The sequence below is a fragment of the Saccopteryx bilineata genome, chromosome 2, assembly GCF_036850765.1.
Source record: "Saccopteryx bilineata isolate mSacBil1 chromosome 2, mSacBil1_pri_phased_curated, whole genome shotgun sequence".
NCBI classification, from domain to species: Eukaryota; Metazoa; Chordata; class Mammalia; order Chiroptera; family Emballonuridae; genus Saccopteryx; species Saccopteryx bilineata.
Window position 1 is genome coordinate 332796650 of NC_089491.1, and position 23507 is coordinate 332820156.

Sequence of the window (23507 nt, forward strand, 5' to 3'; positions counted from 1 at the left end):
CAGGATCACAATTGCTGGCGGAAATCCTATGTTTCTCTCAACTTTCTAGAATGGTCCTCATTACTGATTCCTAGCCATGCTGGAGGCATGAGCTTTACCTAAGACAGTGGTTCATTGTGCGGACTGCCAGATTAGCATTACTGGCCTTCGCTCACAGAATGCTGTTAGGAGCCCCTGCTTCCAGCCATTGCAACCACCAACAGCATTTTCCACATATTTTCACACTCCCTTTGAAAATATTTTCAAGCTCCTGATTAAGAACCACTAATCTCTAGTAGAAGAAGAAAGAAAATGTTTTATTACAGTTATCTAGAAGATGGGGTGGGCTGTAGAAGTTGTGCTGAATAGCATAACATTTTGGGGGTTTTTGTTTTGTTTTGTTTTTTTAAGGCCCAAGCTGAGGTTAAATAAATGAATTAATAGAGAAGTTGGTTATCTGACTTATTCCATTCCACTATATTCTACAGCCTCAGGGGCATCCGTTACTGAGAAAATAGACATTAAATCTGTATTCACCATAATCCTTCCGTGTTGGTTTGTTCAGACAAATGGACCAGGTTGCTATCTATATTCAGATCTTCCTATAGTTACATTTTAGAAGGGAGATTAGGGCCAAACTCTGAGAGCCTTTAAGGGATTATATCAGATACTGCAGTGTTATAGAGAAAACAACAAGAGCTCGACCTCTGAGAGGCTTGGGACCAGCCTATCACCTACTCTGGACCATCTATCTGATGAAGCTTATGCGAATCCCAACAGAAGTCAGGTCTTGGGCAAGTGTGTCCGCTCCTCTCCGGACGGACGTGGAGGCATTGGTAGGTTCCTGGCAGAGGTGTCCTCAACCATAAAACGTGAACTTTCTTTCCTGGCAAGAGAGGACATTCATTAAATTTATCCCTTTTCTTTCCGACCATGTCAGCCTGTGCACGTGTGGGTCCTCTGGAGGATTTTTTAAGGCATAGCTTTTTATCCAGATAGTTATTGAATTTGTGGGTAATTTAAAAAATATATATGTCTATATATCTGCTTTGCAGAATTAAATTACCTACTTGGGTAATTAAGGAGTATGAAGTTTTAACATATTGCCTAATGATCTTATTATAGTCAATCAATGGTAATTTTTATTACCCAGTAACTACAAATGGTGTTTACTTGTAAATGTTTTCTCTTTTCCTTTTTTTAAAAATATGAATGGAGCTACATGGTGAGACATCTTGATTTTGGCTGCTTGCAAAGCTAAACCATGAGAATAGAAAGAAGAAACTTAAGGATGATGGCAAAGCAAATAAAATTAAATTCATTGATTGGGTGTTTGCCGCTGTACCAAACACGTGCTGAAGCACTTATCCTCAAGAAAGGGGGGCAGGGGGGAAAGAAAGCAAACCCAAAAACCAAAACAACCAAAATTTAAATAACACGTTTGCCATGTGAAATTGTCTAATCAGCCTCATTATCTTCTATTGACATCATCAGCTTCTGTTTGTTCTGATGCTTCATTTTTAGTATCCTTATGGGCTTATGAAAGCAGAAAGATTGCCTGGGTTGGAACAAGTATCTCTACTATTTCCTATGTGTCCATTCTCAACCAAAATAAACGCATATGCCAGTGTCCTCTCCCTTGCCAGGCCTTTGAGGCCTACTTGGAAGAAAATTGGTATATATCTTATCAAGCTAGGTAAAATCAACAAACAGGGACACCTGCTGCATCAACAGTGCTGCCCTTTGGAGGCAGAAGGGCATCTTACCGTCACCTCGGAGAGCTGATGGCCCCTAACCTGTGAGTCACAGTGATCTGAGCCTGTGAGCATATTATGATCATTTTGCCTAGCTCTTAGAAGTTATTAAGAGAGTATAAAGGTAACATAACTATATTGGTGCACATAATTGATGCCTTTTCTCGTTGTTATTAAAAAGAAAAAGTAATTCCAGGGAGTTCTAATGTAAAGCTGAAGTGCTCTTTGCATAAAGGAGTGTGATGGATTCCCTCACTACCTGGAATTGCTGTGCTGGAAGGTGGATGGGGAAAGGGAATGAATATAGTCAAATAAATTAAGCTTTGAAACCCAAATAGGGCTGTGTAAGCAAACTGGCTGCAAATCAAACAGGAACGTTTGCTAAAGAACATGTGACTTTAGGTGAGGCTGACCAAAACCAGCCTCTTTGTACATATGTGTATACTTCTCTTGATATGTGCAAAGAGTTGTTGTATTTCCACTCTTGTGGTCTCATATCTCTTTGGCAAAAAATAACATCCACCCATAAAACTGCAGACTTTTCTCCAAAAGGCAGAAAGGAATCTACTAAATGTAGACCAGCAAACAGTAGGTGGGACTTGTATGGTTTAACTGGCATTATGAGTCCCCACGATTCCCTATGTCTATTTATTTATTGTTTTTAATATCCAATTTTTATTTCTTAATGCTGCCTTGGCTAGCATGTATCTGTCCTGGAAAGTTGGGTCACGGCGTGCATCATGACGCCCAAGCCCAGTGTGTTCCTCCTTCCTGCCCGTCCTGCAGGCAGCTTCTGACAGTCTTCCTGCAGCAGGTGTGAGGACGTCCACCTTCGCATTTTACAGATGAGGCAACAGAGGCACAAACAAGCGGAGGATTTCTCCGTGTTGGCATTGTCATGTCACACTGTTTGGTAGGAAAGCAGGAGCTCCATGCCGTGACCTTCAGCTCCACAGCTTGCAGTCCAGTATCACACATTCTTAACTCCACTCATCTTTTTCGAACTATTCACTCCCAACTCAGAGCTAAAGCTGCTTTAAGCTCCAGTTCAAATAACACTGTCATCTCTTGGAGTTTATAGAAGACTCTGGAGTGGAGCGTGTTTTCCTTCTTAGAACCCCAAGTCAAATCAACAATTATTCTGATGATTGTATTCTATTTGATCTATTTTTCTCTAAGTAGTTCAACAGCCTTAGGCCAAAATCATTATGTTCTGACCTGAACAGGGAGATTGGGCAGCTAGATTTGAAACTGAAATGCAAAAAACATACACGTTGGAGGAATGTAGATGGCACAGGAGGGAGAGCTAGGAGGTAAGACGGAATTGCATGTTTCTCAACAGCGGGCAGTCATGCGTTTTGGGTGGAATATTCCTCCTTGTCTTAGCTCCCTCTCCCTAATGCAGTAGTCTCCTCTCCCATCAGAAACTCTGGGAGCATCAATAAGCCACTCCCACAGTTTTCCAGATGTTTGGAGGGAGAGGAGGCACAGTGCCTAAGTAAGAGATCTGCTGGTTGGCAGCAGAATTGGAGAAGGCATAAACTGAGAAACATGAAAAATCATTCCCTTGGTTTAAGAGTTGGCAGTTTCCTTTTCAGTAGGATCAGTTTGTTTGTTTGTTTTTCTTGAGAAGTAGGTAGGCAAAGAGACAGGCTCCCATATGCACTCTGACTGGGATCTACATGACAAGCCCCCCTACTGGGTGATACTCTGCTCATCTGGGACCACTGCTCCATTGCTCAGCAACCAAGCTATTTTAGTACCTGAGGCAAGGCCACAGATCCATTCTCAGCACCCAGGGCCAACTTGCTCGAACCATTCAAGTCATGTCTGGGGGGGAGGGGTTGAGGGGAAAGAAGGGGGAGAGGTGGAAAAGCAGATGATTGCTTCCTCCTGTGTGCCCTGACCGGGTATTAAACCTGGGACTTCCACATACCAAGCCAAAGCTCTACCATTGAGCCAACCAGCCAGGGCAGGATCTGTATTTTTTGACAGCATCCAGAGAGAGAACTCCTGTGCCACCCTGATGCTTCATTTTCAAGTTAGTGGCGGGGATAGCAGTGCTGAGAAAATAAATTACTGAAATGACAATGGAAAAAATCAGTCAGGAATGCAATTTCTCCTTTCATGTAACTGTCACTTGTTGCCATCGTGCAGTAGCTTTCCGGGAGCATGAATAACAGCAGCTTGATTAACTTCCTTCCTGAATTCCCAGCTGCCTTCTGTTCATGCTTCACAAATTTCAGCCAGAACCAGTCCTGGGGAGATGCAGGCCCTTCCTTCTTACTCAGCACCCTGCCCTCCTGGCTGATCCTCACTCCTGCCATGCTCCTTAGAGTCAAAGTATTCTTGAATTGTATTTATCCATATTCACTTTTCCAAGTAGGATCCTTTTATCGTAAGTATGATCATTAGTAATTACTTTACATGTGCCATGAGATGAAAAAGGTTTTGAAAATAGCTTCTCTAAAAGTATTAATTGGTTTAACATTACATACTTTTTGGAGAGTTTTCACATCCCCCCCCCCCCCCCGTGTGTTTGCCACTGTACTGAGGTAAGGCGGGCTGCGGTTGTCACTACCTAACCAGTGGAAACACTGGGACTTGGGGAAGCTGAGTCTTGGACAGGGTCACACAGCTTAATTAAGGACGGAATTGGCACTTAATACTCCACCATTTCCTCTCTCTAATTTACAGGGACTGAGGGAGAAGGCCAATTTGATTTGTCCTCTTTGGATGTCAGAACAATGTTTCTTTTTTTAAAAGATTATTTTGAGCTTTTCAATTCAGATCTTCCATTGAGACAAGTTCTTTCTTCTTCTGCCAACGAATTGTGACCTCCCGTCAATCAAATATATCTGTCTCCCTTTAACCCACTATACTCTCAGTTTTGAAAGTCATCTCCTGTTGCCTGGTATATGTATATTGTATACATATATAGGATATGCATGCTACAAAGTTAAAGACTTTTGTAAAGTGCAGATGAATTATAAAAAAGCAACATTTTACTCTTCCAGCTCTCTTTGAATTTGTTTTTTTGTTGTTTTTTTCAGAGACAGAGTGAGAGTCAGAGAGAGGGATAGATAGGGACAGACAGACAGGAATGGAGAGAGATGAGAAGCATCAATCATCAGTTTTTCGTTGCAACACCTTAGTTGTTCATTGATTGCTTTCTCATATGTGCCTTGACCGTGAGCCTTCAGCAGACCAAGTAACCCCTTGCTCAAGCCAGCGACCTTGGGTCCAAGCTGGTGAGCTTTTTGCTCACACCAGATGAGCCTGCGCTCAAGCTGGTGACCTCGGGGTCTCGAACCTGGGTCTTTCGCATCCCAGTCCGACGCTTTATCCACTGCGCCACCTCCTGGTCAGGCTCCCTTTGAATTTCTTGACAGAGGTTTGATTAGATATTGACAGAGGGAAGAAGAAAGCTAATCTGATAATGATTTTCTTATAGATCCTGATTTTAATTAAAAACAAATCTGACTGATAACATAAAAAGCTGTGTTCAGATAATAGTGATACATAAAAAGAATTTGAATATTAGTACCTTCTCTGATGTCTATAAAATTGTAAAAATAAATTGTTTGGTGAAAGAAAGCAGTTGTGTTTTCCTAAGCCAGTTCCTTTTCTGCCTTAGGAGTGAGTGTGGTCTGGAGACCTGACCTGGGCTGTGGTTCTCAAGGAACACCAGTGCCCGGCCGGGTCCACGTCTGTTCTCTGGCTCCCGCTCTTGAATGCCGCAGCGTGTCTGCCATTGTAAACATTGGGGCCATCAGTAGGCTACCTGCACAGCTCTGCTATGACGTTCCTCTCACTGGTTATTCATAACTTTTTTTTATTTTTTATGTTTATTGACTTGGAGGAAGGGAGGGAGGGAGGGAGGGAGGGAGAGGGAGGAACATCAGTTTGTTCCTGTATGTGCCCTGACTGGTGATCGAATCGGGAACCTCTGTGCTTCGAGATGATGCTCTAACCAACCGAGCTATCTTGCCAGGGTGCCAGTTATTCAGTCCACCTAGGTTGACTCTCTAGCAGTCTTCCCTGCCCACTCTGTGTTCATGTGGCATGCTCTGCTGCCAGTCATTGCATGATCCTTGTAACTTTCTTTGTATGGAGTTTTGACCCGTGGGACATAGTAGAAACTCAGTAAGTGGTGTGTGGGTGGGTTGGTGGTCTGCCCATTTACCTACCCCACCATTGCATCTTGAGGAAGAGCATCACTGTGGGCTGTTCATTTCTCCGGTTAGTCATTGTGAGTGCCTTAAACCAGGAGAGGGGGGAGGGGCTGTGGAGCTTGTTTCTCTTCCACCACATGTCTGAGTAGAGCCTGCCAACGTGTGCGGCAGTGTGTTCTATAGGAAAAGTAAATCACTTCAGAGACAGGATACTTGGTGTCTGATCCTTACTTCCCTCCCTCATATGTCTCTTCCTTCTCTCAAGCATCTCATCATGACTCCAGCCTTGGGACTTCTGTGATCTATCCCTTTGCGGGGGGCACTTTAGTGTATTCACTACAAATATAGATTTTAGAATGATAGAACTAGGCTCAAATTCAAGGTTTGCCATTTATAAACACTGACCGAGGACAAGTTATTTAACCTACCCTTGCCTTAGCTTTCTCATCTGTAAATTAAGGATGTACTAAATATTAAGTAGCATGATTTTAAAAAACACTTGCTCCCGTGCCTAACACAATAGCAATAGCACTCAAGTAGTAGTAACTGTTGTTGTTCCTCAGATTTCCTTGTGACCAGTTTCGCCTGTCTCCTAATATCCTTCAGGAAACAATTATATATAAACCTATAAACCTGCCTCTGAAAATACCAACTATTTCCTAATATGTTTTTAAAGAGTTCAGCATAGCCTATTGGATTATCTGTGTAGGCAGGTAAAGCCATCCAGTAACATACTGCCAGAGGCTAAACCAGGGCAGTGGGCAGCTGAGTAAGATGAAGTCCGTTCACCTGAACTAACCACGAAACAATGGAAAGAACAACTGCTTGTCAGAGGATACAGCTCATAATCTGTGCCTTGTTACTGAGTCGGCATGTGACCTTGTGTAGGTCATTCCACTTCTCCGATTTCCTGTTACCTCCTCTGTAAATGTATGGAGTTTGGGCACATTGATCTGTAAGGCTCTTCTCAGCTGTAAGATGTTGCGATAGTGTGAGTGCTTAAAACAGTCTGTGTAGAGGTAGTCACTGTCGTTCCCTTCTTTTCGGCTGGAAGCCTGGGAAAGCTAGGTAGTATGGTTTTCTTTCTCCTCCTCTCCCTCCTCCTCCTCCCCCTCCTCTTCTTCTTCTTTGCATTGAAGATTAATCTTTTTTCTCTCAATGAACTGAGTAGAAGAAACATATTAAACAACATTGATAATGACCCTCAGCAGTGTGATTTTCTTCCCCACATTTCCCTTTAGGCTGTGTGTGTCATAGAACTTTAGGCAAATGCATGTGTGTTTTTGGGGTTTTTTTGAGACAAAGAGAGGAAGCAGGGAGGAGGCATTCATTTGTTGTTCTACTGAGTCGTCGTTTGTTGATGCCTTCCTGTATGTGCCCTGACCAGGAATCGAACCTGCAACCTTGCATTTCAGGATGATGCTTTAACTGATTGAGCTATCTAGCCAGGGCCCAAATGCATGTGTTTTTAACTTGAATTAAACTGAGTCACCCACTCTTCATCTTCTACAGAGCACTGGGTATTATCCCTTTTAGTGTATTTTGTTACCTTTGACTCCTGCTTCTTGCCTATTTGAACCTTTTTGTGTTTGTTCTCTCATCTGTTAGATGTCATATATAAGTAGGTCATAATATCTTCACTTCGGTTGTGGATAAAGATCCTGATTAGGCCCAGGCATGGACTGCCATCACCTGACCATATTCCTGCGTCCTCAGAGCAGTGACTTTGGGTGCTCAGATTCATTGATTCCTTCAACATCTTTTCTGAGCTGTTGCCCAAGCCACTCTTTGCCCAAGGTTATTTTGCCTGAATTCAGCTCTGAGTTGTTTAGATGTCACTTTCACCTCTGTCTCAGTTTCTTTTTTATTTGGGGTGGTCACCAACCTTGTTACACAAGTTAGAAAGCTGTGGGCCTTCTCTCCAAAAAATGCCAGCTACATGAACAGAGAAAAGGCATGCAACCACCAAGGAAAGAGACAGCCTTGAAAAACCATCATATTTAAAAGGGCAAACAGTTTAATATGGCTGGCATGTCTGCTGCAGGTGTCTGCTTGAGCTGGTGTCTCTCTAGGACAACTGACTGTCGGACACGGAAAGGCCTCCCCCCTCCCAGTTCATAGCCGTATAATGGAAGTCATTCCATTGTGTGTGAAAAGTCAGACACTGTCTTTGGAGGGAGCTCTCTCTCTGTATCTGGTTGTGCCTGAATGTCCAGGTTGCACATTTGCGGAGGCAGCCCTGCATTGGGTGACCTTCCCTGATCCGCTGCCCCCATCTCCTGGGGGCTCTCCTGCTGAGGGAGCTTAGGCCCGGCTGTGTTGTGCACATTCTTTTGGGCTGGGGACAGAAATGGGTTTAAAACCCTGCTCTGCAGAGCCTCAGGCACAGGGAGCTTCACTGCTCCCTGGGAACGCCCTCTCCCAGCAAGTTAGGTGGCTCCTTCCCTTACATAAGATGTGTGTGTCTGGCAGAGAAGGGCTGCCCGATGAGTGTAGAGCAAAAATGATTTGTGTAGAGTTATTTTGAGGCCCCATGGAAGGGAATGGCAGCCAAACCCTGCAGTATTTTAAACCACATCGCTCATCTGCAGAGATTAATACATTACGGTGTCTCAGCCAGAACACTGGTAACAGGGAAATAAGATTGCTAGGGCCCCAGCCGATTATGAATGCCAGTTCTCAGTCCATACAAGGTGACTTCCATGGTCTGGACTGAACTTGGTGCCTCCTTTGATCTTGTCTGTCCCGAGGCTAGAAGTGGACAAAAAGGTGATCTCCTTTGGGGCTGGCCAGGCTCCCTTTGGAGCTGCAGTTTGATTATTTTCTCAATCACCATATGGGGATCAAATTAGTTTTCTAGTAGAGAAGTGAGCCCACTTTCTGTGGCAACCCAGAATACTGACATTAGGTAGGTGGTGGAGCTTTTTGAGGTGGCAGGCTAGCTAGGAGAAATCCCTCTGTCTCCTTCCAAAGCAGTCACCTTTCCTCCTGGTTCAAGTATGAGCAGCTCTCTGCTAAGGATGAGTGAATTACAGATACAGGATTTTCCAGTTTAGTGAGATTAGGGGAGACAGCCTCCATAGAAAACACTTCTCTTGTTTTTATTTTTCTCTTGGCTGTTATGCTGTCAAATTGGCTTCATCACTCCCCCACCCTCTTGCTGACAGCTGTTGTCTTCGCCACTCTTGAGCTGGTGTCTCTCTAGGACGACTGACTGTCGGACACGGAAAGGCCTCCCCCCTCCCAGTTCATAGCCGTATAATGGAAGAGTCCCTTATGCCAGGAGATCTAATTGCCTCTGAACCCGAGGGATCCCTCTGGGCGGGAGGGCATCCCGGCACTCACTAGACTGCGGGGGAGGGGGTGGGGGGCAGGAGGGCAGATAAAAGCGCCCTATCCACCACCGTCCATCTTGTTTTGTTTTATAATTTTAGAAGACATACAATTATTTTAATGACGGAAACAAAATATAGTTACATAAAACAGCCAACGAACGGCAAAGCGTACAGTTTTCCAGAGTCCCCAGAATTCTCTAAAAGGATGTGCACACCAACATTTTTAGTTAAGGTGCCTTGTCACAAGCCTCATACACCCAACCGGGCATACTAGGAAGATGGGGGGGGGGGTAGACACTTCAGGAGAAGCACTGCTTGTTTGCTCAAGAGAGAAACACAGACAGACAGATTGATTCTCTGCCACTTACATCTATGAGGAGCCTGTGTCTACAGTCTCAAAGGTTTAGCTAATGGTGTTTCGTTCTGCTTGTGATACTAGACAAGACCTGCCTGATGGGAGTGGGGACACTGTAGGGGGTGAAGCCAGAGCAGAAGTCAGTGAGGAGGCATGAACAAGCCAACATGGACTTTTTCAGGGTGGGACCAGGGAGCGGGCAGACAGCCTAGGGCTTTGGAGGAGATGTGCAAGGTGTGATTTTCCCAGGAATGAAACTTGATTCTCAAGTTTACAAGGCTGAGCCGTCTACCCATTCTTGTCTCTGGTCTCTGCCACTTCAGACACTGCTACTGTATGTGTGTGCCCACCGGTAGGTGGGTACTGCCCTGGTGTCATTCTTCCCACCAATGGCAGTTTCTTCTCTGGGCCTTTAGGACAGCTGCCATCTTCTGCCATAGGTGTGGACATGTGGGTTCAGGCTCAGAGACTGGTTTCCTCAGTCAGCTCTCTCCCCTTCCCCCTCCTCACACACACAAGTATACACATATGCACCCCCCACACCTCCCACACATACACATACACATACACAGGGCCCTGGGTTGTTGCGAGCACCGGGAATCACCACTGGGCAGCACGCTTGATCACCAGCTGTGTTCAAAAGTTTCCACTCCCGCCCTCTCTAAACACTTCTCACCACTTCCTCACCTGTCACACCCTTGGTAGAAATCCTGATTTGGGGCCAGCTTCTTACCCAGGGACTGTGCCTAGTGCTGCCTCTGTTGTGCGGCAAGCACACCAGTGTAGCTTTCCGCTCCCCTGGAGACAGGTACAGCTGAGAGACGGTGACAGCTCCAACATGCCTGCAGGGAGCTCATCCGCCAGGTACCTCCTTCTCTCCCGCTTTCCCACTGAAGCTTTGCATCCATTGTCACAGTGCAAGTCCTGCTGCTTTGGTGCCCTGTTGGCACAGTGTGACAGGAGTTACAGAGCCTCAATTAGGGGCAAGCCATGCTTTCACTGTCCTACTGGCTGCAGTGAAGACTGACATAGTCATTTCTGCAGAGCTGCATCCGTGAGAAGAAGAGGATGCAGAATCTTCTCCTTTTTCTCGGTCTCCCAAACAGGGAGAGTAATCCCTCCACTAGAATGCTCTTTCCCTGAATTCTGCACAGTGGATTCTAGACAGGGTTTTGGATTTGCTGTACCTTTTTTATCCCTGAGAGCCCAGTGAATGAGAGCAGGAAATGCATAGACTGCTGTCACAACATCACCAAGGTCTCCACCGTGCCTGGGGTTGCTGCTGAGAGACAGAGAATGAGAGTGGGCTGGAGTGCAGGTAGGGAGGCCAGTGGCCTTCCACCGGACACAGAATGGGCTGCCTCTCCCACACAGTCTCTCCAGGGCTGCCCTGCCCCGCAGCCCGGGTTCCTGCTGCACTAATGGAGCTGCTCTCTTGCTGCAGCATCCTGCCTGGGAGTCAAGGGCTGGCTCTGCCTGGTGTGCAGTCTCTCTACACCCCTCCCCCATCAGTCCAACAGAGGCAGCCTTTTTCCGCCTGAGCCGCCAAAGGTTGCTGTCAAACCATGAGAGGAGATGTTCCCCACCACCTCATCAGACCTTTTTAACTATCAGCTAGAAAGGTATTTCCAGTTTGAGGATTCCCTTCATATTATTAGGCTGAAGGTGGAAAAACGGTACAGTGGTAGCAGATCAAAACCTGTGTCTCTTGAGGACCTGGGGATGTTGAGCCTAGAGAATATACCACGTGCGGATGAGAGGAAATGGATGTGGGAAGCGCTGTCAAGTAGATAATGAATGTTTTATGTGGTCCCAAGGAACTGGACCGAATCTTAGAAGGCCTCAGTGTCAGATTGTGGAGTTCTGGTTTTACATGGTAAACTGTGGGAAGCCAGGAAGGGTGTTAAACAGAATGTTTTGCTTTAGGAGAATTAATCTGGTAGCTGTGTGTGGGAAGAATTGGTATAGGGAGGAATAGGAGCCACACAGGTAGATCTGAGGATTCTTGGCCAAGAGGGACAGGAACCTGAACAAGCTGAGCTCATGGGAGACTGAGAGGAGTCAGTGGACTATAGGACTGTGGGCCTGACATCACGGGATTGGTGAGGTGTGGCGGTCTTTGGGTTATCTGGGTCAAGTGGAGACAAGTCGAAGATAAGTGAGTTTTACAGATTGGGAAGGTGTTCTGAAATTGCTGAAACCAGAGCAGGGCAAGGGGGAAAGAGGAGGAGGGTGAGGAAGGTGAGCTTGTTTATGGATGTGTTGCGTTAAGGTACTGGCAGGACATTCAAGGGGAGATGTCTGTCAGACATTTAGGATTTGGTCTAGAACTCAAAGAACAGTTAAAGATTATGCATCTGTGGGTTCTGCCTGATCACAGTGACAGAGGACATGCAAATGGATGGGACTTCCAAGAGACTGTGCAGAGAATCGAAAGGCAACGGCTCAGAACAGAACTGAGGACAACAAGGAGAAAAGACCAACAGCCCAGAGATGGGATGCCACTAAAGAGAAGCAAAGGGAGGCAAGAATGTCACTAAGGGGCTGGCGCACAGTGTTGAATACCACATAGAAACCTAGTAGGGCTCCCACTGAGAAGCGATTATCAGAGTTGTCAGTGAGGAGGTTACTTTTCCAAGTCGAGTTTTATAGAAACATAAAGTCTGAGTATAAAATCATAGGAGCAAAGGTCTGTTGTGACGGAGTGGAGGGAAGCAGTTATAGCAGGAACTAAGAATGGTGACTGGAAATTTCAAGGGTGTAAGTTTTAAAAGGAGACGTGAGACTGTGGAAATAAAGGGAATAGCTCACAAGTGCAGGAGAGGGGACAGTCCTAAAATGGTGCAGGACAGGAAGCGTGAGGGCACACATGAGAGGTAACGTCAGCTGCCTCGGACTATTTCCTGTGAGCCACCTGTCCTCCATTTTACTGTCTAGATCACACAGCCATGCGTTATTTTAGTATTGTTTTTATTATTATTTAAGATAACCCTATGTTGTCACCTGTACTAATGTTCTAGTTCTGGGAAGTTGAACTCTGAATCTTGCCTGGATTTACTTTTTTTAACCAGCCTACAGTATGCTTTATAGATCAAGAGTCAGCAGACTTCTCCTGTAAAGGACCAGAGAGTAAATATTTTAGGTTTTGTGGGCCACACTGTCTCTGTCACAAGTAGACAACAGAGTGTGGCTGGATTCCAATAAAACTTTATTTTTGGAAACTGAAATTTGAATGGCACACATTTTTCACATGTCACGAAATACCCTTTTGATTTTTTTTAACCTTTCTTTTTTAACCTTTAAATGTAAAAGCCATTCTTCGCTCATGGGTTGTACAGAAACAGGCCGTGGGCTGGATTTAGCCTGCAGAAGTTGTCTGCTTACCCCTTTACATTAGGATGACAACAACAAAAAAGATGGCCGTGCTTCACTCTCAGCCCAGAATTCAAGTTGCTCATCAGGATAGGATGCATTTACATGTCCAAGATCAGCCTGCGATCCTAAAGAACCTTGGCTTTTCAGGATTACTTTTTAGGGTTCTCCTCCCCCACTCCAGCCCTTGTCTGCCTGTCAGTCGGTCAGTTGGTCAGTATTTATTTATTAGTAAAGTTGGTGAGGCAGAGGGCTCTAACAGTTTCTCAGCTCTCGGTGATGTAATTCTTCCCCTTGGTTTCGGGTTCTCAGTGGCTTCCTTCTCTACAGTCCTACGAGCTGAGCACACTCACCTGTAGACTTGACCATGTCACATTTGCCTCTGGAGGAGGAGCTTAGAGCAGTTTTCTTGTGAGTAGAAGCTCAAGAAAGCCAACAGTTTGGAAGTACACTCCACACAGCTCAGAACCATTTTGTTCAAAGAACAACACAGCTTGGTTTAGAAAAAGTCACTCTAAATTTAAGCAAGTAAGGAGCTTTTACATTTGGCTGCCAGGTGTGGGCCAGAACACCTTCTGGAAGCCTGTGCTCGCAGGATCCAAGTGGGTATTCTGTGGCTCCCTCTCCCCCATGTAGTTATTCTCCACTAGCCTGGACAGTAGATGGAAAATTTTCTCTTTGTCCATTAGCTGGGAATTAAAAAGGCCATGATTGGAATTCATTTCCAAAAATGAAAGAGGGGGGGGGGGAATAAGTCTCTAAGTTTTATTTGATTCAAAGATGAAGTTACATGTTTAAAATAAGTCAGGAAATGCGAAAGTTGAGGTTCTCATAGAAACCAACTCCCCCTCGTTGCTCAGACTTGGGATTTGTGCTTTTTAGGTGCTGTCTCCATGGTGCCAGGGTGTTACATAAAAGCTCGAGCTGTGTCGTTTTCTTATCCTTGGAAAGACCATTGTTGCCCTAGCTATTGACCTCAAATCCTTTGTCTCCTACGTAATAAAGATATGAGGTTGCTGTTTCGATATGGGTAACGGAGAGAAACCCAGGAGAAAACAATGTTGGAGGGCATAGTTCTTTCTCCTGCCCAGCTGTTTCATTCTGCCCCTGGTTGATGGTAATATTATTATTGCAGCTGCTGCTTGTAGCAAACCCAAAAATGAACATGTGTATTGGGAAGCAAACAGGCTGCTGTCTCCAGCCCTCTCCCCAAACCCACTCCAGAGACCGCCTGGCTGGATTGTTTATGGCAGTGCTCTTGGGATGCCATGGAAGGGAAAGGCCTCGTTAATCAGGGAGAGTTTTTCCTGCCTTTGAAAATCATTGTTTTCAGATATTTGTCTGCAATGGGGAGAATTATAAGAGGTTATTCTGATGCTGGCCCGATTGTTATCTGGACCAGTTCAAACATGATTCGCCCTTTTGGGAATGATACTTTGGTGTCTAAAGCCAATGATAAATCAACTTGGCGAAGCCAGTTCTGCACACTGCCCGGCTAGACTGAGAGCCAGCACAGCAGAATACGGCCTCCAAGCCATCTCTTCCTTGTCTCCTTGGATAATGGTTGGTGATTTAGCATTTAACACTCATTCTCCCTGGTCCTAGAAAGAAGAGTTACTAGAATTCCTCATGAACTCACCAAGTTTTAACTAGTATGCATTCAGAACTCGGAATAGAACATTGTTAGAAAAGGTTTGTTGTATCTAATTCTGCTAGATTTTCTCTTCTCTGGCATTCATTTAGCAAGTAATTGTTACTGAGTATCTATTATGTGCCAGTTACTGGGGATACAGAGAGAACTGGCATGTATCCCTTACCTTAAATTACTGGAGAATTGGGGGTCTACGGTTTAGGCTAACAACTAGAGAACAGACCCGAGATGTCACCTTTCTTCTAGGTTCCTAGTTGGCAGACTGCGGCTCGCAAGCCACATGGGGCTTTTTGGCCCCTTGGGTGTGGCTCTTCCACAAAATACCACATGCGGGCGCTACCTCGATAAGGAATGTACCTACCTATGTAGTTTAAGTTTAAAAAATTTGGTTCTAGCCTGACCTGTGGTGGCGCAGTGGATAAAGCCTTGACCTGGAAATGCTGAGGTCGCCGGTTCAAAACCCTGGGCTTGCCTGGTCAAGGCACATATGGGAGTTGATGCTTCCAGCTCCTCCCCCCCCCCCTTGTCTCTCCTCTCTCTCTCTCTGTCTCTCCCTCTCCTCTCTAAAATGAATAAATAAAAAATAAAAAATTTGGTTCTCAAAGGAAATTTCAGTCATTGGTACTGGTGATATTTGGCTCTGTTGACTAATGAGTTTGCTGACCACTGTAGGTCATGCCACTGATGGCTCATCTGAGAATTTTAGGTGCAGTTAAAGCCAAGGACTGTACCTCCTTTCTGCAGGTGCTTCCCCTTCTCCCCTTGCCTTCTTTTACAGGAGCTGCATTGCATTTTGAAGACTGGGTCTTATTACTCCTGTTCCCAATTAACTTTGGTTTCTGGTCTCTAAGTGACCGCATCAAACATTACCAAATCAGAGCAACCTAATATTGTACAAGTCTACTTTTAAACAACTGGAACTATGAACTAAAAACAGTTCGCTCGCCTCTTGACCAGCTCTGGCTTTCCTGACCACAATTATCTGAGGAATTTGAGCCCTTTAATTGGGATCCTTCGTTCTTCCTTTATCCCTTTATCCTGATCGAAAGAGCTTTAGCAGTGACATGCTCCACTATTGGCCACAAGATGCTCTCTCCCCTGAGGTAACAAAGTAGCTGGTTTAGAAAACAAGAAAGAAAATAAAGAATCTGAGACAATATAAAACGCTTGTTCCATTTCTGACCCTTTCAATACCAACAGACCTCATACCGTGTAGAACTAACTCTCAGGAACCAACTGGTTTACCGTCTGCCTTGCTCTTTCGGGCCATTTTGGGAACATGAAAACGGAGGACCAGCTGCTTCAAAGGGGGATGGTTGTGGTTCTCAACTGTTCACTGATTCCACTGACAGCATTTGCAACTTGAGACCTCCAAATTATTTTCTGCTTTAAAACTTACGAGACAGAGCTAAGAACAAGCCTTTGGTGTGTGAGATGTAATAAATACATTTTGAGAACCAACAATGTGCACTGATTTGGCTTTGCGTGTATATTTAGGTGATAACCACATTCTTAAAATTAGGCAGATGGCCTGTCTCCCTCTGCATTTTGTAGCAGTGTTCTGAGTTCTGGATTTTGTGCTTCATAGCTATCTAAATATTGTTAATGCTGCAGAATTTTTTAATTGACCTGGACATAGTTAAAAGTGGTTTATTTAGGTTTTCCCTGGGCTACATATAGCATTTAAGTATCTTACTCTGTGTGTATGGTGAGTGTTTTTTGTTTGTTTTTTAGTTTAGTTTTTGATTGGGGGGGGTGGCAAGAGAAAGTATAAAAATAGAACTAATTGAATCTAGGGGTAAGACTCCCTGCTGACGGTTTGTGAATTATGAATTGTCTAGCTGCAGCAGCAGAAACTCGGGCAGAGGTATTGGAGTGCAGTCAGTGTAGCAGGAAGCTCATCTTGGTGTCCCTCTGTACTTTGCCATGTCCTTGATGGTGACTCCAGGCACTGTCTGTCTAGAAATAAGGGAGAGGTGTCCATACTTTCCCATCTGGGAAACTCAGAGCATTTTACAGCATTCTACAGCATTCTTACCTAGGGCCTTAGAGACCGGGAAAGAGATGCCCCAGGAGATGAGATGTCATCTCCTGCCCCTTTCCGGGGTCTGGCCCCTGTCTCTGTACTCAGCTCCACATTATCTGTTGACCAGCACGTGCCACATGCTAGCTGATAAAGCCTATTTTTATTTTGCAAGTCCCATAAAAACTGCCATTTTGTCTCCTCTGTGGGTTAAGCAACAAAACTGGTGTTGAAGTTTCAGGGAGTAGTGTTTAAAGCAGAGGTATTTAGATTTGACTGTTATTGAAGAAGTCTTTCCCTAAATATAGTAAATAAAATCACAGCGCCCTGGTCTGGCCTGCTTTCACATAAGCAGAGGGTGGGCTTAGTGGTCACCTTTCAGCTTCAGAATCAAATAACAGTATTTTCATTTTCATTGGGCAACTTATTTATAACCTAGTAGTTATCACATGCTAACTTTTCCCAATATTTTGTCCAGATTTTCTTTCTCCTGATAATTACACCCCCTGTTTTCAGACTAAGCATTTTCCTCCTTTTTGTGTTTACACCTTTCTAATATTTGCATGTTGCTCTGGTGTCCCCCTTAGCCACCGCTTGGCTGAGCTGTCCAGAGTTAGCACATTCTATCTTTCTCTTAAAGACAGGCCTCCCCACCCCTGGTCATTTTCTGTTGCTCTCTTTCAACGTGCTCCATTTTTTTTGCATTTCCATGTGGCCACATAGCTTCCTGGAGCCAGACAGAAAGTCAGAGGTGGGAATCACTTTCCTCCTTTGTTGTGTTAGAAACGAAATGTCTGTGCAGTGCGCCAGCCTCGGGTCCCGCTGGCGTTCTGGCCAGTGTCGGCCACTTGCTCTCTGTATTTAACCTGAATTTCCCAGATGTGCTCATTTAAAGACCAGTGGGGTAAATGAATGTTGCTGTGTTTTGGGGGATTTTTCCTTCCTTGAAGTGCTATGTAACCATGGGAAAGTGGGGTGTATATAGTTAGGGGTTCTGTCAGCCCCTCTCCTGGTTTTTGTATAAAGTCTACAACCCTGACAATGCGTTAGACGTTTCCTTTCTGAAGTATTTTTCACTAATATTCATTCAACATTTGTGGAGGATCTACAATGCCTCTGTGTACTAGGCAGTGTGTTGGATACTAGAAAGAATAAAATCTGAATATGACACAGTACCCACCCTAAAAAAGCAACTTAGTTTTAGTTTTGTTTGGATTATTTTATTCTCACATAGGCTTGCTCGTGGTAGCGATGAAGGGAGATAGCAGATTTATGGGAACATCCGTGAAACTAACAGGGTCCAAGGTTGGGTCAGATCTCACAGATCCTGCCACCCAGAGGGTGGCCGTGGGCCTGAGATTGTTCCAGGGGCTTCTGTAGATACCCAGTGTTCATGCTGCAGCTCCCAAAGGGCTTGTTTTATACACAGCCCAGTTCAAATTCCAGAAGAATCACCATTGTTACCTGATAACCACCCATTTCTACTTGGACAGAGCTTTCCCCTCTGCCGGCCTGAGTGCAGGCTGTCCAGTCAGCTGCAGCAACTGTCCCTCCCTCCTGTCATTCTCCACTTTCTGCTCTGACTTCCATCCCCAGCTTGTGGCAAGGGGAGAGGCCAGAGGCCAGGGTCACGTGCTAGAAAACAGATGCCTGATGCTGACCCTTAACAAGGAACATGGCATGGCGATCCCTATGATGACTGGTCTGGTACATCCACCAAGAGTTTGCCAGACACAGATGCATGTGCCTAACATAATCCAGTTATCTCGTGTTATTTCTTAACATCCTGCCACCTACAGGTCGAATGGTGAATTCAGTCACCTTATGCTTGCATCATGGTAATTAAGCCTCATTGGCACAGTCTTTCCTTTTCATCATGGAGTTTTCACCTCCCAACACAGTACCTAGCCCAGGGTAGGCACTGACACGTGGTTGTGAAGTGGAGTGAGGGAAGGTCTGTGGAGTGAACTATGGCATTTTTAGGTATCCGAAGTGGGCAGAAGACAGGTTATATCTGCATGCCTCCTATGCCCTTCCCTCAGTAACCTGATGTGGTAGTGAGCACCGTGGACGTGCAGTAAGCACCATTGCCTAATCCTTCTCAGTTGCTTATTTTTTCCACTAGAATTGAGTTTTCTCTATGTGATGCCCAGACTCTTGTCTGCTGGACGAAGAAGCACCATCAAGAAGCTGTCACTTAGAGCTAAGGCAGGTTTGCCACACTTCCCCTTAGCACCCAGTAACGGGAAAAGCAAACGTACTTTGAGCCCAGAGGCTTAATTATCATAAAACTCAACATACACTGTAAAATAGAATAATACATGACTCTCACATAGCCATCAATAGAATCTCTTATATAGCCATTATTGTATCTTTAACAAGAATTTGTATTTCTTTTCAAAGCTGACTGACCAAAGTACTTAATTGAGCTAGTTAGTCAATGTCTCTAAATGTATAATTTCTTTTTAATAAAAAGCTCTGTAGCCCAGCCTTTTAAATGTGAAAAGAGGCACCCTGTACGCCTCAAGTCAAGCCTTGGGTGAGGAATCTTAAAAGGGCATAACCAAAATTGTAGGGTCTTGTTGGAGCTCATTCATCTTACAGACAGAGACCCATGAGGCCTGGAGAGGTTTTACACTTTGTCAGCAGCACAAACAACAGAAACTAGAACCATGATGTACCGATAACTAGTGCTGGATTATCTCTCCTAAGCCATACAAAATGAGGCAACTCTTTTTTGCTTTGTTTTAAATAATCTTGCTCAACCATCATATCCAGAAAGTATAGGAAAGGGGTGAAAAGTAGTGTTTGCCTACAGGCAGATAGGTGTGTAGTGCTTTAAAGAGGTCAGGGAGCCCGTGAAACTGGGGTTGGGGGCTGTCTCGCCCTTGGTGGCAGTCAGCAGAGAAGACCCCACAGGCACAATAATATCTCTCTTCATTTTGGCACATCCCAAATAGGAAAGGAAAATGTTCAAGAATGTTTGGGAGTCTTTTCAGTATAGGGTTGTTATCATTGTTATTAGTTAAGTGTTTTTGTTTGCTGAGTGGCGTGTGAGTGGGGAGGTTTGATGGTTCACCCACACCTGTGGAGTTTGAAGCGCAACAGAGTCCTTGCATCCTTATCAGCAGGCAGCAGGGCACGGGCGCCGTATCTGGAAGGACTGCTGTGAGTGGAAGCGGTCCCGATCCAGCATGCCAGCATGCCCTCACCTGGCAGGGGACTTCAGGAGCTGCGGTGACAGCTCACTCTGTCCTCACCCCCAGGGATCCCCATGGCTGTGTGTTTGCCTGCCCAGCTCTGCAGCTGCAGCCTCAGATTCACTTTCTGAGAACCCAGCTTTCTTTCCCTTGGTCTGTTTTACTTTCTTCAAGCGTGTTATACTGGCGACAAGGCTGCGCCCCAGAGACCCTGCCTGGCCCTGCAGTCGTGGGAGTCCGGTGCGGCGTGGACTGGCTTACCTCCTGACTGAGCCCTCGGGACAGGAGAACGCAACACAACTCTTCTTGCTGGCCGCACATGTCCTCACCTGGTTGTCGGCAGTGACACCTGTCTTTACAGCTTTAGAGTGTTGACACTTGTTTGGTTTCTTGTTAGTGGACAGCATATTCCTGCCCTGTACCTTGATCCCTTGGGACACAAAAGCAAGCCCAGAAGCTGGTAAATAAGCCCTCAGCGTCGCCCTTGAATTCCAAGAAGGCCAGTGGGGCCCGCTTATCCTCACCAGCCTCAGTCTAGACTAGTGGTCGGCAAACTCATTAGTCAAGAGAGCCAAATATCAACAGTACAACGATTGAAATCTTTTGAGAGCCAAAGTTTTTAAACTTAAACTATATAGGTAGGTACATTCCTTATCAAGGTAGTGCCCGCCTGCGGTATTTTGTGGAAGAGCCACATGGGACTCGCGAGCTGCAGTTTGCTGACCAGGGGTCTAGTCCAGTGTTTCTCAGGCTGTAGTCTTGTCTCATTAGAGGTCTTAAATTAATTCAATGTGATAACCACCTTTTTTTTCTTTAATGGAATAGAACAGAAGAGAGAGCACAACACGTGGTCAAGATTAACTATTATTTTTTTGGAAACTGTTAGTTTTTGGAACTGTACATGTATATCTGGGTCATAATAAAAACTAAAGTTTGAAAAACGTTCATCCTCCCAATCCTTCATGTGCAGAATTAGTTTGATGCTTCAATGTCTAACGTTTAGACATTCATGTCATCAAACCCTTTCTGTTGTCCTGGCCTTGACTGTGACCCCGGTCTGATAATAGGTTCTGCCTCACCCTGCCTGCTTCTTGTTTTCAAGTCCCCGCTTTGGTGTTCTGCCTGGGGCCTCCCTTGTCTATAGGAATTGTTTATGTGGAGCAAGGTGTTGACCTCTGGGCCTGTCTGATGGTACCTGGAACTCTGCTGTCGTGACCACCCCGGTCCAATCACCCCTTCGCTTTAGGTCTGAACACCAGTTGTTGCTGGACCCCCTGATCTGCTCACCTGCTCAACAAGACATTGAGTGCCCCAGGCTCTGGACTCGCCTGCCTACTCTCCATGGTGGGTTAGAACACCCCCTGGTGACAGTGTTGTTCTACTCCCAAACTGTGCTTACTCTCAATGACTTTAGCATGTGATTATCTAAGGTTCAGACAGGCCACTTACTAGCTTTGTGACGGGGCCTTATGTCAATTCTTAGCTACTCACAGGTACTCAGTACATGTTCATTTCCCCCCTTTGTTTTTCTAGACTCATGCATGAGTTTAACTCTGGTACCTGCTTCCACTGGGTCTGTTTTTAAGATGCACCCTCTCTCTGTCCTAATAAGTAGCGTCAGCTAAGCCACATTTGACCCTGAGCTGAGATGTGACAGTGAGACAGGCTTTGACTAGGAAGGGGTGACTTCAGAGAGGACATGTCAGAGAGCAGTAGGAGTCAGTCCAGAAGAAAAGGAGGCAGATGATAAAAAAATGCTCTTGTTCTCAAGCAACGTTTGCATTCTGCCCTCTCTTACCTGCCTGCCTGGTTGGCAGGAATTGATGTGCATGGATGTGTTTACCTTTCTTCACTTCAGAAAGGGCAGAGAAACATCCTACTTCATCTTCCTCCTCTTGAACAGCTGAGCTTCCATGTTGGAAAGCGGAGGCACACGTGACGAAGGTCCCCCTTTGCCTTTGCGTCTAAGTGGAGTGGTTGAGTTTTGTTCACCATAGGCCCAGAGGACTCTCTCTCTTTTTTTTTTTTTTTAATTTTATTTTATTTATTCATTTTTAGAGAGGAGAGAGGGAGAAAGAGGAGACAGAGAGAAGGGGGGAGGAGCTGTAAGCATCAACTCCCATATGTGCCTTGACCAGGCAAGCCCAGGGTTTTGAACCGGCGACCTCAGCATTTCCAGGTCGACGCTTTATCCACTGCGCCACCACAGGTCAGGCGAAGACTCTGTTTTGAAAGATATTCTGAGAACATTTCAGCTCTACTTGTCTGACTCCCTAGGTTCATTGAGCCGTCTTGTCTTCTGGATCTAACTGCTCAGTGGTCTCCCAGGATTCAGAGAGAGAGAGAGAGAGATATGCTGGGATCTCTTGAGATTTCAGCATACCAAGGAAGTGACAGAGGCCTAGCATGTGTATGTCTACTCAACCAGTGAGACTCGGTAATCTCCTGTGGTCTTGCAGTGGAAGCTCTTTCCCTGGCCCCTGCTGCCCAGTGTGCTGCACTAGCTGGATCCCCATTCTGGGCCCCATTCAGAGCAGCCCTTCCAACAGCACCCAGGTCGCCCCAGTTGAACAGTTGCTAAGGGTAGAAACAGTGAACACTTACTGTAGCATTATTCTTGTTTCCTAAATAATGCTTTTCCAATGGTTATATGGCAAATTCTAATAGAATTGTTTGTTTTTCTCTCTGACAATTCTGTTCTTGCTTAGTTTGCAGATATAAAATGAAAAGTGTTTTTGGCTGTTAGTACTGAAAAAACCAAGGGCTCTCATTCCATTTTACTCCAGCCCATCTCTCCCTTCAAGGTTAATCTCAGACTCTCTGGCTCTATGAGTATATTGCTGACTTACAGAAATACGTCACCTCCCAGTGCAGCCTATAACACTGAGGTGCCAGGATGAGACAGCCTTGGTGGTCTTCTTACCTTGTGCTTCTTGGGTGGGGCCTGCAGCTGTCCCATCTTAGCTTGGCTGGGAGAATGACCCTGGCCACCAGCTCAGGTGGCTCTCCTGCTGCCGTTTCTCTCCTGCTGCTGTGCTTTTCATTTAATTTGATATATTCCTTTTGTGCGACCTTGAGGCTTGGAGAAAGAGCTCTCTTCTTGAGCTTCTGAAAACCCAAGGTATAAACTATTCCTCTTCCTCTGAGCTTTATGACTTTGAATCTGCGCTGTGGTCAGAAACACGAACAGCCACCTGGCTTCATCCATAAGAGATGTACCTTCTGTCCCAGCAGTGGCTCTTCTCCCAAAGGCTCCCGGCAGGTGTTTGCAGCAGTCTCAATGCCCTGCTGCCTCACGTCCCGTGCTGTGCCAGCTCTCTTGTTCCTTCACCTGAGGCTGTTTGTAAATAAGAGGTTACACCTCACAAGTCTGCCTTATGGTAGCAGGAGCAACTGGCAATGAATCAGACGTGGTTCTCCCCATAATTTAATTGTTTTCTTTTCCTGTGTCTCTAGCCTAGTTCAACTTCTTACTGCAATGCAGTCTAGGGGAAAATATTTGTAAGTCTAATTTATACATTAAAACCTGACCTATTTCATGTTCTGTCACAGATAAGCACTGCTAACGATAAGTATATTTGCAAAATAAATGATTGAGTTGAAGAAAAGGCAGTCTGAATTGGATAGTGAGCATCTATTTTGTATAAAATGCAGACTCTGGAT

General features: G+C 45.3%; 1 protein-coding gene across 1 annotated transcript in view; it reads left to right on the forward strand.

Moving 5' to 3' along the window:
• Positions 1 to 23507, forward strand: part of SND1 (staphylococcal nuclease and tudor domain containing 1) — a 445599-nt gene that overhangs the window by 319455 nt on the left and 102637 nt on the right. The gene's annotated exons all lie outside the window — the stretch shown is intronic.